The sequence below is a fragment of the Orbicella franksi genome, chromosome 5 (assembly GCF_964199315.1).
Source record: "Orbicella franksi chromosome 5, jaOrbFran1.1, whole genome shotgun sequence".
NCBI classification, from domain to species: Eukaryota; Metazoa; Cnidaria; class Anthozoa; order Scleractinia; family Merulinidae; genus Orbicella; species Orbicella franksi.
Genome location: NC_138149.1, coordinates 13,892,686 through 13,907,418, shown reverse-complemented (window position 1 = coordinate 13,907,418; position 14,733 = coordinate 13,892,686). Strand labels below are relative to the sequence as shown.

Here is a 14,733-nt window from a genome sequence, read left to right as displayed (position 1 = left end):
CGGGATCATTTGCGGTCCAATTTGGGATCATTTGCGGTTCGGGGATCATTTGCGGGCCGGGATCACTTGCGGACCTGTACAAAACCCATGATGTCATCACAGTTTTCTTCATCTTGATATTTCCAAAGGGATTGAAAGAAACATCTCTTCGCTTATAAACGTGCTGTATACCGTTCAAGCAATGACCATCCGTTCGCCAACGAAATGGTTTTATCGCAATTACTTTTTCAGTTCTACACCGTCAGTTATCTTAAGTGATAGTGCAATCGGTGGTATTTTAAGAAGTTACTTTTTTCATCGATGAAGTCCAACAAAACAGTAGATTATCTTTTTGATCTTTTCCAAATTAACTTTTCTTTGATAGCGTTTATCAGTTGATCTAGTCACGAAAAAAATGTTTTCTCAGCTGTGTTCTCGTGTGATAAACGAAGGCCAGCACTTAAGGAGTGAAATTTTAATACGTGGTATGTCACGCCACAAGGGAGTAATATACGAAAAATAGCAAATTGATTGTCCATATGGTTAAGTGACTAACCAAACAATAAGGAAGTCAAATATTACAAAGTTATAAGGGGACTAAACCCCTGAGCTCTGCGTATGGGGCGAAAAGATATGAAAGAAAAATTTCCACGAGCAGTTGGTAATTTTCTTTTCATGATCTCATATCCGAAATATTGTTAGGCTTGTCTTCCCACGAATTGAATTCGATTTCGTTTAGTTTTATTTTATTGAAATACGTATTGATTTTCTGACTGGCTTGAGAAAAAACTTAATAAATTGTGGCACTGGGGTTTTGTTTATTTTTACGCTGAAAATTGCTGTTGCAATTTTATTACATTCTTGCAAACCATCGCCCATCGTAGGCACCGGTGAGCCGGAATTATTCAAAGCCATAGTAGATTTTCGTCGGAGAATGTTTCACGATGATAAATATATATTTCCTTTTTTTGATCAAATTCTATTCAAACTGATGTTTTCCCGCCCTCTAAAAGAAGGAGTTATATTAAGAGGATATTATTTTGCATTGTTTGTTGTTTATCAAGTAAGTTTTATGGCCCATATCTCATTTATTATCCACGTCGACCATTAAACCATTCAAATAGATGGTTTATTCAAAATATTCCATCAAATGCCACAGCCTCCGGACGTTCAAAAATAGCAATTATGTTGATATTCTCAATTATTTTTATTTGCTTATTGTTTAACAGCACTACACAGTCTCTTATAATTCAATATTTTACTGCTGAGGTTTGCGGCTACAGGTCGTCACTGATCTTGAAATTCTTTCTCGCATTCCAGCTCACGGGCAGACAAGCAAATTTTCCTCTTGAACTCCCGGTCGCGCTGTTGCTAGACAAGAAGCAAAACAGAAACCTCTTAGTAATCTTAATATAGTTGTTGTTAAGACATTTAATTTTCTAGTTATATAGTCAAACAGTTTTTTGTCTCTTTAGCTGCTTAGTTGTGACGTTTAAGTTATTTTTTAAACAACTCTATCTAAAAATGCTCTTTTGGGGGAGGTTGTAGTCCTTTGGAAATATTTTATACAGCATCTCAAGGCGACTATTTTATGTCTAGTAAAACCCGCAATAAATTGTTGAAGATCTTCGCGCCTCAACAAGAATGACAACCGAATTCTTGTTTATGCTTACCTGCATCACTCGCTTGGCGGTGTTGGTCTGAGCAAATCCTGAGATGTCTTCAGAGTTTTCATCAAGATAACGTGCCTGGAAAATAAGGATTTAAAACCTTTAAAGAAGCTGAATGAACGGGTGCACCTCTTTTTATTCCTCACAAGATTTGGCAGGACTGGAAGAGGTATAACCCAATTCCAGAATACCTTTAATTTGGACCCCGGTACTCTAACCATAGCGTCTACAACCAACAGCGAAGAAATGAACAGGAAAGCACATGTCATCACCGCAGTTTTCTCCATCTTGGCAGATCTAAAATGATTGAAAGAAATATTTTTTCTCTTATAAACGTGTTGTCAGCCTCTTAATTAAGGAACGAACAGCCGTTCGTTGACTAATTGGTTGCATAACAATAACTGTCTCATTTATTCAGCGTTAGTTATCTTATCGTTAAGTCACCAGTGCAATTAAATCGGCGCTAATATTTTGGAAAGTCATTTTTTTTTATCTGATGTAGTCCAGCAAAAGAATGAATTATCTATTTGATCGCTTCCAAATTACAGCTTTTTTTTAGGGCGTTTATCAATTTATCTAACACACATTTTCTCAGCTGTGTTCACGTGAGATCAACAGAGGCCGACAGTTATATGAGGGAGTCAATGAGATTTTAATGTGTAGTTACACGCAGCATCAGAGTAATTTAAGAAAAATAATACAATGAATTTCCGTATTATTTCTGTATCATTAAGTGACGAACACTTTAAAAACTATCAGGAAGACCAAAACCTCGTCAGCTCTAGTTCTACGTTCGTGACGAGAAGATGATGTTCTTATCCTATTTCCATCTCTGAAATATTGTTAGGAGGCCAGTCAGTCCACGAAATTAAAATTTATGCTATTCATACTGATGTTTTCAATTGATCTTTTCCCGCCCTTTACGATAAAAGTTATCCATCTAGTGAATTTTATTTGTACCGTTAATTTATCAAGTAAGTTAAATAGTGACATTTATTGCGCGTATCTCAATTGTGCCCTTAGGTCAGTTTCTCTCAGAAGCGCTTAACGAGAAACCTTTTGAATTACGAAAAGCAGATCAAGGCTTTTTTATACAATTCTTAAATGAGGTGTATAGAGTGTTTTCACATTAAGTCACGACAGCTATGTTAGTGTCTCAAAACTGTGAAACGGTGACCATAGTGTTATCCTAAACGATGCCAGTGGGAATTGAACTCTTTTCTTATGTAAACCCCTTCCTTTGTTCCAATAAATGTGCATGGCTGCTGGCCACGTAAGTGAAAACGCTCGACAACCTCATTTTAAAATAATAGTGGAAACAACTTTTTCGTTTGGAAATAGTTACACTGAGTTGGTTGGTACGGGTGAGAGCTGCTGTCATAAAGCCGCTGCGGCTAACAAATGTATCCCAAGTGTTTGCTTTAAATTTTGAGATACAGCTTCAAACTGACAGAAGATATATTGCCCTCGTTTATCCACAGACTCTATGGAAAGAAAGTGAACGATCGAATAAAATCATTTGCCCAAAGCGCGTTTCAAGCGTTAACGAAGGACGAAAGTTTAAGATTGCAAAAATCTGAGAAATTAGAATATAGGGCTATATTTACGCAAACTGTCCCGCTCATGGGCCTATTTTATTAAAGGTGGGGTGGGAAACGCTTATATATATATATCTCTGCGCTACTTCACCGTTAGAAATTGTACTAATTTGAGATATCATACCTTGCTTCAATGCTACGTGATGAACGCGCACTGCGAAACCAGATATACCTGCTTCATAAAATGATGGTAATAATTCGATTCACATTTTCCTCCGATAGAGATTATTTCATCAGGAAAACTTCAAATAGGAAAAGTGACTCTTCCGCCAGTCATCAAGTCCCGAGCAATGAGCTGAAAGTCATCACCCGCGCGCTGTGCGCAAGCACATGTAACCAAAAATGTTTTGTCTCGTGTTATTGACAGACTACAAGCGCGAGTTTTCTATGTAATAGAAATAGTTCCGAGACATAAACACTCCGTGGTCTTTATTGTTCACCTCTAAATTTTCTTCCGCGCGCCAGTTCAAAAATCATTTTTACACGATAGCTCTCTAATTTCTCGCACGCTGATTGGCTTATTTTTATCATCAATAAGAGTACAGACGGATAAAATTTCAGTTTATGCAAGCCTTCTTAAGTAGCCAAATCAAAAAGCGAGAAAAGCTATTGACAATGCTCGCGTTATTTTGAATAAAATTCCCTTATCTTTGCCTACGGCAAGTTTACGGCGTCTTTTCCCCTCATTTATTCCCGGCATTTGACCATTTTGGGGTCTTGTTATTGTAAAAATCAAATTGACGTCATTTTTTTATGCGTCTGTCCCCTTATTGATGATAAATTTCGTCATAACATTGTCAAAGTTTACTGCGGAACCAGAAAGTGACGTCAATTTGTTAAATTGAAACAGTGTATTTTAGATGAAAGCCGTGAAAGCCAAATGTAAAATTCGAAAACGAAAACAAACAAAAACCCACTTAATACAATTTCAATTGTTTATTTTTTTATAAGCCCGCTCGTTTTCAGAAAATTTTCACAGACGAGTACTATCCTTCTGGGTGTTTTCCTCGGACGGGTACCATGGGCTGATAGTGAGTCCCCGCGGCTGAATACTATCACGTCACGTGATCAGTTTAAATCAATAAGAATTGGAGAAATTTAGCGGTGAACTCTAATGGCTGATGGTATACGAGTAGCTCAGCCAATCAGATTGCAGCATTTGCATCAGTATACTAGTAGAATTCTACTAAATGGGGTTAGATTCGGTTTAGAGGAGTAATAACATAGTTTGTTTCTTTTGTTCCAAAGGAGCCGGCTTTTGACTGAATAACAACAAAAGCCTTCTGTTTAACATAAGGAAGCGAAACCTTAATAACACTATCAGTTAAAAATACTTTGTTCCCGTGTTTTCAAGTCTGATTGCTCCCTAAATTGTTTTAACCTAACTTTCGTCACGATATAACTTGTAGAATTTACAACTATGTTGTGAACAGTTTTCATCTCAACCCGAGAGGTTTAAGAAAAGAATCTTAAAACAGTGCTTAGCCTAATTGAGTTATTTGCACTTCAGCAGCATTGAATATGAATTCTCCTTTTTGACAACTTTACCCATATTTTACTGAAAATTCGGTGGATTAAATGCCTTATGATGTTACATTTTTGCCATCAACCATTTGGAAGACAGCTTGATTACACATTCCATTTGATTCATTCAAAATACTTTATCAAATTCCACAATCTCCACGCTACTCTTTGAGAATCAAATAACCAGAAATAGCAATTATGTTTGCAGTCTTAATTAGTTTTATTTTTATTTGCATTTTGTTTAACAGCTCAGCAGAGTCAATAATATTTCAATCATTTACTGCTGAGGTATCCAACAGGTCTTCACTGGTCTTGAAGTTGCCTTTCGCAGTCCAGCTCACGGGCAGACAAGCAAATGTTACGTCTGAACTGCTGGTAACGTCGTTCCTAAATGAGAAACAGAACAAAAATGAATTTAAAGCGCCTATACACACTGGTGGATTTAGTGGGAAAACGGTAAAATCGTGAAGGAAAAGATTGTACCTCAGTCGCAACTGAATACTTACCTGCATAACTCGTTTACCAATGTCGCATTTGATGTTAAATTCTGAAAGGTCTTCAAAACTCCCATCACTATTAAGCCTCTATAGGTGAAACACGTTTTGCTGTTAAACTTGGAATTGACATTCTTTAGTTACCTTTAGTTAAGAACTTAGTCCTCATCTTTGTTTTTAATTATGGTTGTATAGCCTGGCTGTTATATAATGCAAAGTTCTCAATAGCCAAAACAATTTATAAAACTAAATAAGAAAATAATGGTTCCACAATAACCTTTTTTGATGTTCTTTGACACTTTATATTTCCCATAGCACCGCCATTCACAAGCAACAGCGACGAAATTAACAAGAGAACACACGACGTTACTAAATTTGTCTTCATGTTGACGATTCTCGCATGATAAGATGAGAGATTCGCTCGCTATAAAAATGTTCAGATGTAATTAAAGCAGTGAGCAGCTGTCCATCAGTTATCTTGTTTCATCAATGCTGGTCAGCTTCGATCCTTTTAAGTCTTAACGCACCGTTATCAGTGTTATCGGTTAGATAAGTCAGTTCTACATGCTGTCCATCGTTGACGGACAAAATAGGTCGTATGGTCAACAATAACATCGTTCCCACGGTCCTCTCATTCCTCGTTTCTGGGGACAGCAGGAGACCAGGAGAACCCTGGGACGAGTTTGGTAAGGCTAGATAAACCTTCCTCGAAATATTAAAATGTTAACTGACCCTTAGGGGAATCAGACTATAGAAATTATTTCTTTAAACCGAAGTCTCGACGCGAATTCGTTCCCTTTCGTTAAATATACAACGTAAACATCTTTCACACCTACATGTATTTTACCATGTACATACCATGAAGATTAAAATGTTCCTTTTATGAGCTCTAACTTATTCTGAACTTTAAACACTTTATCAGTTCCCCTTTTAATCGACGTTAAAAACGAATGATTTTATAGCGCCTAAACTGAACACGCGTTTGAGGCTAGAGACTGGCTTCATGACAGAAACCGTAACCTGCTGGACCAGTTTAACTTTTTCTGTGTAGAATTTTCCGCAAATTAAGTTCAAGTTACACTGCTTGATCTATTCTATAGCACGTAAACATAAAGTCAACTCCTTACTAAAGTAAATAGTACAACGAACCCTAAAAATTACACGGAAAATGATATCCTTCGATCAATTAGTGACGTGAAAAAATCATTACCACATTTACAACTGCCACGTTGTGAAAACTGGAACCAAAACAACATTTTTCGTGTAAAAAGATATGAAAAATATGAATTCCTCTCCATTAAATTGCGAAGCTGATACCAGCTTTTTGCTCTTTTATTGAAACTCAAAGTATTCATTGAATAAACTGTTTGCTAACCTGTTCTGTATTCAGTTTATGCTAATTGTGTATTCTAAGCTATCAGTTTGTGTTATGGACGGTTATCAAACAATTTTCTCTTATCTTCCTGAGATGGAGGCGAAATATGGTTGTCTTAATGACTGATATTTTAGCCGCTTGTTCAGGGTCTTCAGGCGATGGTATATTTGATAGTTTGACCGGACGGCGACAAGAACGCCAATAGCCCTTTTCACGATTAAACTTGTCTCATTTGCATTACAATATTCTACAACTTAACGTGTTAATGAGGGTCCTATATAAAGGGGGTATGTATGCGAGAATATGTTTTGGAGGAAATTTTGGGTAGTTTTGTAGTTTCTTTGGGATATTGTTATGACTAGGCCTACCGTCCACACTAGTCCGTCGCGAAAACGTAGCTTTCTGAAAACGCTCTTCAAACCGGAGCAATTTGAAAACGCCGCCAACCTTGCGTTTTAGTGTGGACGGGAAACATTTGATGCGTTTTCAAAGTGAAAACGCCATTTTCAAATTTCTCCGACTTAGTGTTGACGAGGCCTTATTTTTTTCAAACAATCTTTTGTTTGAAAACCTTACCTTAATTACAATACTAAGATTTCGTGCTAATCGTCGGCCCAGAAGTCTCCAAATAGCTTAAATGTAAGTGAAATAACATTTTGAGTTCTTGCTTTTTTAAAGTATTTTTAAACTTATTAAATGATTCCCGCCTTCTTTGAACTCCCACTTCCCGCCCCTTTCTCTCGTTTCCGGCCCCATCCTCTCCCGCCTCCCGCCGCCTATTCTCCCGGGTTTCCGCCCCCTGGCCCCCACCCAACTAAGAAATTAACTGGACTCGGGAATCAGCCCGAGCAACCCCACGCGCTTGCTGCTAGAGAGGGACTTGTCACGGGTTCCACGGTACCGTCGAATCTGCTCCAAATGGAAATAAAGACACTCAGAGAACTTGGACTTCACAAGTTTATTCTTCGTAACTTCAACTTCGATTTAAATCGAACTACACTGAAGAGTACTTTACTTACAGTAGCGAGGAACAAGATTGCATCAACTTAGGTACAATTGACTGAAGGCTGAATAAAGCTAGCTTGAAACCTGAAAGTAGCCTGATTAAATTCAGCTGCATATTGAGTAGAGCCAGCTTGAAGCCTAAATAAATTCAGCTGACGAATGGCGATCTCAACAAAACTAGTTTCTAATATACATCTGCAGAATGTATGTGCAGCCTAGACAGCTGTGTAAAGTCAGTTGAGCTTTTTTCGCTGAATCAGCGGCAAATACATTCATCCTATTCAACCCGCATACAAATTGTTATTTATGCAGGTGTAAGATCTAAAGTTTGCAGAAAGTACATTATTTAGTGCACTATTTGTAAAGGTTTCCAGGCAAAAGATAACTTCTAGAACATCAAAAATCCTCTTCCTCGCGCAGAGTAATTTCATCAGGTTCACAAAGACATTTGTCCTCGTAGTCTTGCAAATTTCGGTGATTTACATACATACATACTTTACTGGAACTCCCTTTAACAGGGCTTTTCAGTCACAATGAACTAACTATTAAAAAATACTAGAAATTAAAAAACTTATTTACAATAACAATTTAAATGATTTGAGCGATTTGCAGACGCTTACCACGTTCAATGAACCGAAAAAAAACACATGTTACACAGAGAAAAAGATATCATGCATACACGCGTCCTGAGAAAAACATTTCCTAGTGCATGTATGGTTAAAAAAATTCAAAAGTCAAATAGTTCACCGCTAAGTGGCTGTGATAAAACCTGAAAAAACAACAACAACAACAAAACAAGCAAACAAGCAAAAAAAGAAAGAAACAAAACAAATCAGGCCTGAACGGTTTGTTTGTTTCTTCGAAGTCTTTATGACGTAGATCAAATGTATGAATTTCATGTTTTCCATTTCATGGAATGTTTAGTTGTCCATTGAGGATCACAACAGATATCATTAAGTCACATTCCTGTTATCCAGTCTTACTTAGCTCAATTTCCTCATTTATGAATACAATTAATGCAAATTCTGTTTGAGTTGTTTGCTTTCAGAGTAAGGCTGAAGGGTCAGGAACATGAATTCTTTAAGTTTCTGTGAAAACAAATATTACACCAATACAGCTAATAGCATTCGATTCTTAGAAAAGTGTTCACAGTTTCCCGGAATCTACAATACTACGCGAGGAAAAGGTCGCGGGCAGCAAACGCATAAATCAAGTAGTCTGTCTGACAATTGTTCGTGATTTCCGGCCTTATGCAGTTGACCGTCTATAGTTAAACAAATCAAGTCATTCAAGTGAAGTTATTTTTGTGGGAATTTTGTAGTGCGAGCAAATTTAAGAAGGTTTCCCATGATAGGGAACACATCCTTTGCTGGCGATACGCTCAGCAGACAAACTGACTTGTCATGTGATTTTTACGTCACCCGAGTGAATGAGGGGAATCCCCGTGTCAAATGAGCTCAAGTAATTCAATGGCGCCTTTTGAAATGTAAATTTCTGGTGCTAGAGGAACGTGTCGTGTGAACTCTATGTGACACAGGCCTCACGTGAGGCAATGAGTCGTTCAAGATAATTAATCTAAACACTGCAGACCTGGATTTGTGAAGGACTATTACGTGCACTGCTCTGCCAACATGTCAGTCACCCTTTTTGTATTTCATGTTTTCACGTAAACCTTAAATATATTTAAACTTTTGTTCTAGTAGAGTTATTCTGGAAGTGGAGCGCCAATTGCAAGATTAACAAGTGTAGCCCGATCTCTGTTATTATAAGGGCCGGGAGAAAGGTAGCTGTGGAGGGGTTATGGCGAGCACATATTTGGTCGTTAATGTTGTAGTTTTGATCACTCAACCGATGCGACTTTTTGAGAAATAATTTTCAATGCGCTGTGAAGAAACTAATGAGGACAAACTTGAACCAGTTAAAGAGTTACACTGAACCCTGCTGAAGGAAAGCTTCACGGCTTCAACAAATTGAGGCTACATTACTGGAAATGCAGTCTTGACTGAAAGTCTGATTAAAAAAAAAATAGATAAGTAAGGACTAAGTGGAGTCCAATTCGGTCTGTTATCATAAGAGTGATACCGTAAATCCTCGAATCAGCGCCCCCCTCGAATAAGCGCCCTCTTCGAATAAGTGTCCCTCCTGTCGGCAAAAATTTAAAATAAGTGCCCCTGACGAGTACTGAGACAGCAAAGGACGTATAGTTTTCGTCGTGTAGCATTAGATTTGTACATTGTTTCAGCTTGTGGACACGTTCAACACGTTAAGTACTAACGGTGCCGCGATTTTAACTTAAGGATCAGCTTTTTATATCGATAAACAGCTTATGTTGTTGTTTACGTGCAGAGGATGTATTAAAAAAAAATGGTCATGTCAGGCCACAATTCAGGAAAAATTAAATAAGCGCCCCCCCCCCCTTGAATTAAGCGCCCCCCTCGAATAAGCGCTCCCCATGTTCTCCTAAATTGAAATAAGCATTTACATTAACAAAATCGGACGACCGCGCAGCGGGAGTCCGATTTGTTCATCACGAGTATGATTACAGACCGAATTGGACGACACGAAGTCTTATCAATTACCAATTAATCATAAAAATTACAATTTCCGAGAAAAGAAGAACAGCCAAGTTATGAAAGAAAGGGAAAATTTGCATTAAAATACCTACAAAGGAGATGTAAACATTCTAAGGCCACCGCACCTCCTACCGGCAATTAGACGCGAAAAACACAAAAGCAAGCGCGCGCGCAAGCACGTAACTACAACTTTGAATGCGATTGGTTTATTTAAAATACAACTTTGAATGTGATTGGCTTATTGAAGTGTCCGACAACAAACTGTCCAATTGTTGGTTTTCAGTGTCACGCCATTCGAAATATATCAAAATAAAAATGAAAACCGTTCAATAGACAAAGTTCAGAATCTGGGAAATGAAAGGAGGTAAATATGCAAAGACTCTCGTCAAAATTCTGGTCACAGCAATTTTTCTTATGCGAGATATGCGGAGAAATTTTTTACCCAAATTTATAGAGATTTGTATGGAGACGCCATGCTGATGCCCAGCCGTATGGGCACCAACATGGCGGACGGAAACCAACAGAAACATCTGTCACTGAGTTTTGCCACAAAAGCGTGAATTTATCCCTCGAGGAACTCTAAAACATTAACATAATACTTTTTCTAAGACATGAACTGTTCTGATAGCCAAATTTCCCGAAATAAATCAGTTTTTAAACCATCATGACAGCTCTCCAGGCCGTCAAGTAAATGCCGCAAAAGCTTACAAATTCAAGCGTATGTATCACAAAACCAAGAACCCATTCGGAGTGAAAATTTGTATGAATATTAGTTTTCAGCTGCTCTTAAACATTCATTTAAGGTTACCGTATACCTTCAGGGGTGTCTCACGTCCAAGCGATGTAGCGCGTCCGGTTTAAGCTGTAGATACCTAAACCCCTATATCAAATTAAAGCTTATAGAGCTGGCTATCAAACCATACCAAAAATTTTGAAATAAAATGACGTGCCGATTTTTTCACGGCCACTAAATGCGAGCGTCCTAATCACCTTTTGGAAGCTACAAGTCAAAGCGAATTTTGTTTTTCGCCAATTTACTTTTTCCCTCGGTTTCAGGACAAAAAGCGCTAAAAAAGCGTGTCTGCGTTTTGCCATATTCAATTGCAGTAAAAAGTTACAGAACATTTTCAAAATAGGATTTAAAAAATGTGAAGTGACCGTACAAAAATTGCTCTCGGAGAAAAAATATTTCGAAATAAACAATTCGCAGACACGTTTTTGGTTTTTATATGTTAATCTAGCTACTGTCCAAATTTGAGGGCAATCAAACAAATCCCCTTTGAGTTGTAACTCTTTAAAGTGTCTGCTTCAAGCGAAAAAATTTATTCGAGAAAACAGCGCTAAGAAAAATCTCTTGCTTCGCAAACAAACTCCGCCCACAAACGCCTTCAACTGGGTTCTCAGATCACTGAGCCAATCAGCGCTTGGAAAATTTACTACCATTAACTCGCGGTGAAATTTACGTGTGAATCTCGAAAAAACCCTTGTGTTTCGCAATGCGCTCAAGGCGGAGAGATAATTTTTCTGTAGCTCGGTTTTTCTTGAAGCTGGTCTGGCAAAATGGGGAAGACGAAAAAGGATACGAATGCTAGAGTGGCTGGGCGACGAGAACAAACTGAACAAAAGAAAGCGCGGCGGAGCAAATGTGCATGGATAATATTCCAATGGATCTCAATGAGTTGGGCGATTCATCGGTATCGGACTCAACAAAAGAGTCAATGTACACGTCGCTGTTATAGCTGTCGAGTTCCCAAACTTTTACAGAATCGTTCTCTACTCTTGACTCGATCTTTTTGCCCGCTTGATACGATAGCTATAGCTTCATGCGTGAGGCCAACTTTCGCTTCTTCACTCATTGATGTGTTTTCATTCGTTCTTCGCTTTTTCGAACTGGTAAACAGAGTTTTCCGTGGTCCATGTTTACTTATAACTTAATAGAATTACATCTAATACGAAAAATGTTTGGATCTGAGTAGCCAGCCAATTCGTGGTATCCATATATTCCCGCGAAAGTAGTCTCGGTTGATTGCGTACACGTTATAGGGCTGTCAATCAAGAGGGAACTTTTACTTCCGGCCGTAACGTAAAACCTCCATTTCTCCGCCAATATTGAGTTTTTTTCAATTTTGTTTTCAGAAATTAGAGATTACTCTTCGACCATTACTTTGAACCAAAAATCCAAATTTGAAGAAAATTGCCGATCTGAAGGTATACTGTAACCTTAAGTAAAATCTCAGGAAGATCAATCGTTTTGTATTTCGAATTTTGGTGACGTCATGTGAAAACCAGCTATAACAAACTGTCCAATGACAAACTGTCCGATAACAACTGGTAATTTTTATGATTAAGCATTAAATTGTTCACCACGGCGTAAGGAGACAGCTGAAGGATTCTAACGCGAACTGAACCGAAATTAGATACGAAGTTCTTATTTATACTCACAATGCAAGGGACTGGTACGAATAGCATACTATTCGCGACAGTTCCTTTCACGCTCGCTGAATAAGAGATAGAGATATGCGACCGCACCAGGAGGTAAGAGGTTTTATATGTCCATTTGACAAAACTTAAAACCAGGCCCTTAAACTTAAAGTAGCAAAAACTCCCGATACTCCAACACTTAAGGTGAAGAGCTTGCGGGAAAAGCGACTGTAAAGTTGGTCCGACTATATTGGCGGGGGTACACATGAAAATTCTGTAAAAGATCCTATTTTTTTTTTTTTTTTTTGCCGGAATTTGAATCTTAAGGTATTAAAGTTTGTCGGATTTTGAGAAATATTTCTGTCACTGTAAGTTCAAAGCTCGTTTTCTCAAAACAAGGAAAGATATCTTTTTAATTGAGCTGAAATTTTCAGAATTTATTGTTCTAAGTAGCTAGGTTTTGTGTTTTAAGCATAAAACTTTTCCATCCAGTGCATTTTGTCGAAGGTATGCATTGAAATGTATGCTGGTCTATGCCGGATTTTCTGTATCAGATTTGACTGGTCGTTGTTTCATGTGCTTTCAACTATTCAAAAATTTCTATGCTCAAACCAGTAAGCTATTTGTCTTCTTTTCAAGAATGTAAAAATCATTCATTTTGATCAATTTTTGTGCGAGTTATCTTTTCTCAAGTAAGCCCTAGCATTCTTCAGCAGGTGGCAGGTTTAATCAGCCGGTGTCAGGGTGCAATACAGTTCTAGGGTACAAAATATAAGTTTTAATGATCTTTGGTCCTTAATCTTTCTATAAATGTATACCTTGCCACGGTTTGGAATGAAATCGTAGCCATGGAAAAAGTTTGAAAAAATGGTGTGTTTTCATGTGTAACCCCACCTTAAAGTCAGAATAAAACGCAACAAGGGTCGTGGCAGAAGAGACATTGCGAAACAGCAATCCGGAAGGACCTCCAGGACGAAGGACCTGCACAACCTTCAAGTAGTGGGATGCTGTAGGAGCGTGACGACAACCAGTATGTTCCATGATGTCTGACAGCTGGCTACCAGAAAGGGCAAGAGTGATGGCAACCCTGGCCCTAAAACTGTGCATTCTTTCACCGTCGTAAATCTTAGCCTCTTGCAACCAGTGGCGGAGGCGGGACTGCAACATAAAGTTGGCACCACCAAGTGTAATACTAAATTGTAAAGAACAAGAGTCTTTCACAACCGCCTTTTTAAAATCGAAAAAGCCAAGCAGACTAGCTTATCAAAAACTGGTGGAAGTAAAATGTAACTATAAAATTTCTAGTCAGGACAAATGGAACAAGGTTTTCCCAGAAGCTCGTGATTTAATCTGGCATAACGCATACATGACTGCTATTAAATGTACCAAAAGCACCAAACTGGTTGAATTTCAATTCAGATTCCTTCAAACTTTGGCAACAAACGTATCTTTAGTCAAAATGGGATACAAAGATGACATTAGGTGTACATTTTGCCACAAGGAAGCTGAAAATTTCACGCATCTTCTCTGGTTCTGCAGCAAAATAGAACTTTTTTGGAAACACCTTATTGCTTCTCTAAAGAATCGTAACTTTTTATCCAACGACTATCTTCTAAACAATCTTGTCGTCTTGGGTCTGAAGCCTGATACTTCCAAAAACAAAGCTGCAAATAACTTTGTTCTGTTACTTGCGAGATTCTACATTTGGCTTTGTAGAAGCAAAGGAAATATTCCAACCATTAAAAATTTTAAGCCTTTTTTAAAACAATATAAGAAAGAAATTGAACCTTTCTCTCTTTAGTAACCTCTTACCAGTTTGAAGTCTCTCGCTCTTTTTACACTTTCCTTCCTACCAGACATTCCCTTCCTATTTTCCTCAGTTCAATATTCAAAGTATATAAAGCTAAATTTCAGTGAATCAGCAGGGAATATATCTTTAATCGTTTTTCTCCTTTGAGTTAGAAGTACAGTTAACTAAAATTTACCATACATCCCCGCCCCCTTTTATTTTCCGGATTTTGTAACGTATTTAATCCGTATTGTAGGTAACGCAAGTAGCTGTATGTTTTTTTTCTAATTAAGTAAAGCGTAGAG

At 37.9% G+C, this 14,733-nt stretch overlaps 2 long non-coding RNA genes across 2 annotated transcripts; both read right to left on the bottom strand.

Annotated features, from left to right (window-relative positions):
* Positions 1-773: 773 nt before the first annotated feature.
* LOC145488401 (uncharacterized) lies at positions 774-2,135 on the bottom strand. The gene is made up of 3 exons (XR_014049505.1): positions 1,841-2,135; positions 1,653-1,727; positions 774-1,350 (listed from the first exon to the last, which is right to left on the bottom strand). It is a non-coding gene; the product is annotated as an uncharacterized LOC145488401 (long non-coding RNA).
* A 2,845-nt stretch (positions 2,136-4,980) lies between these two features.
* Positions 4,981-5,563, bottom strand: LOC145486672 (uncharacterized). The gene is made up of 3 exons (XR_014049324.1): positions 5,543-5,563; positions 5,278-5,355; positions 4,981-5,158 (listed from the first exon to the last, which is right to left on the bottom strand). It is a non-coding gene; the product is annotated as an uncharacterized LOC145486672 (long non-coding RNA).
* Between the last annotated feature and the right edge of the window lie 9,170 nt (positions 5,564-14,733).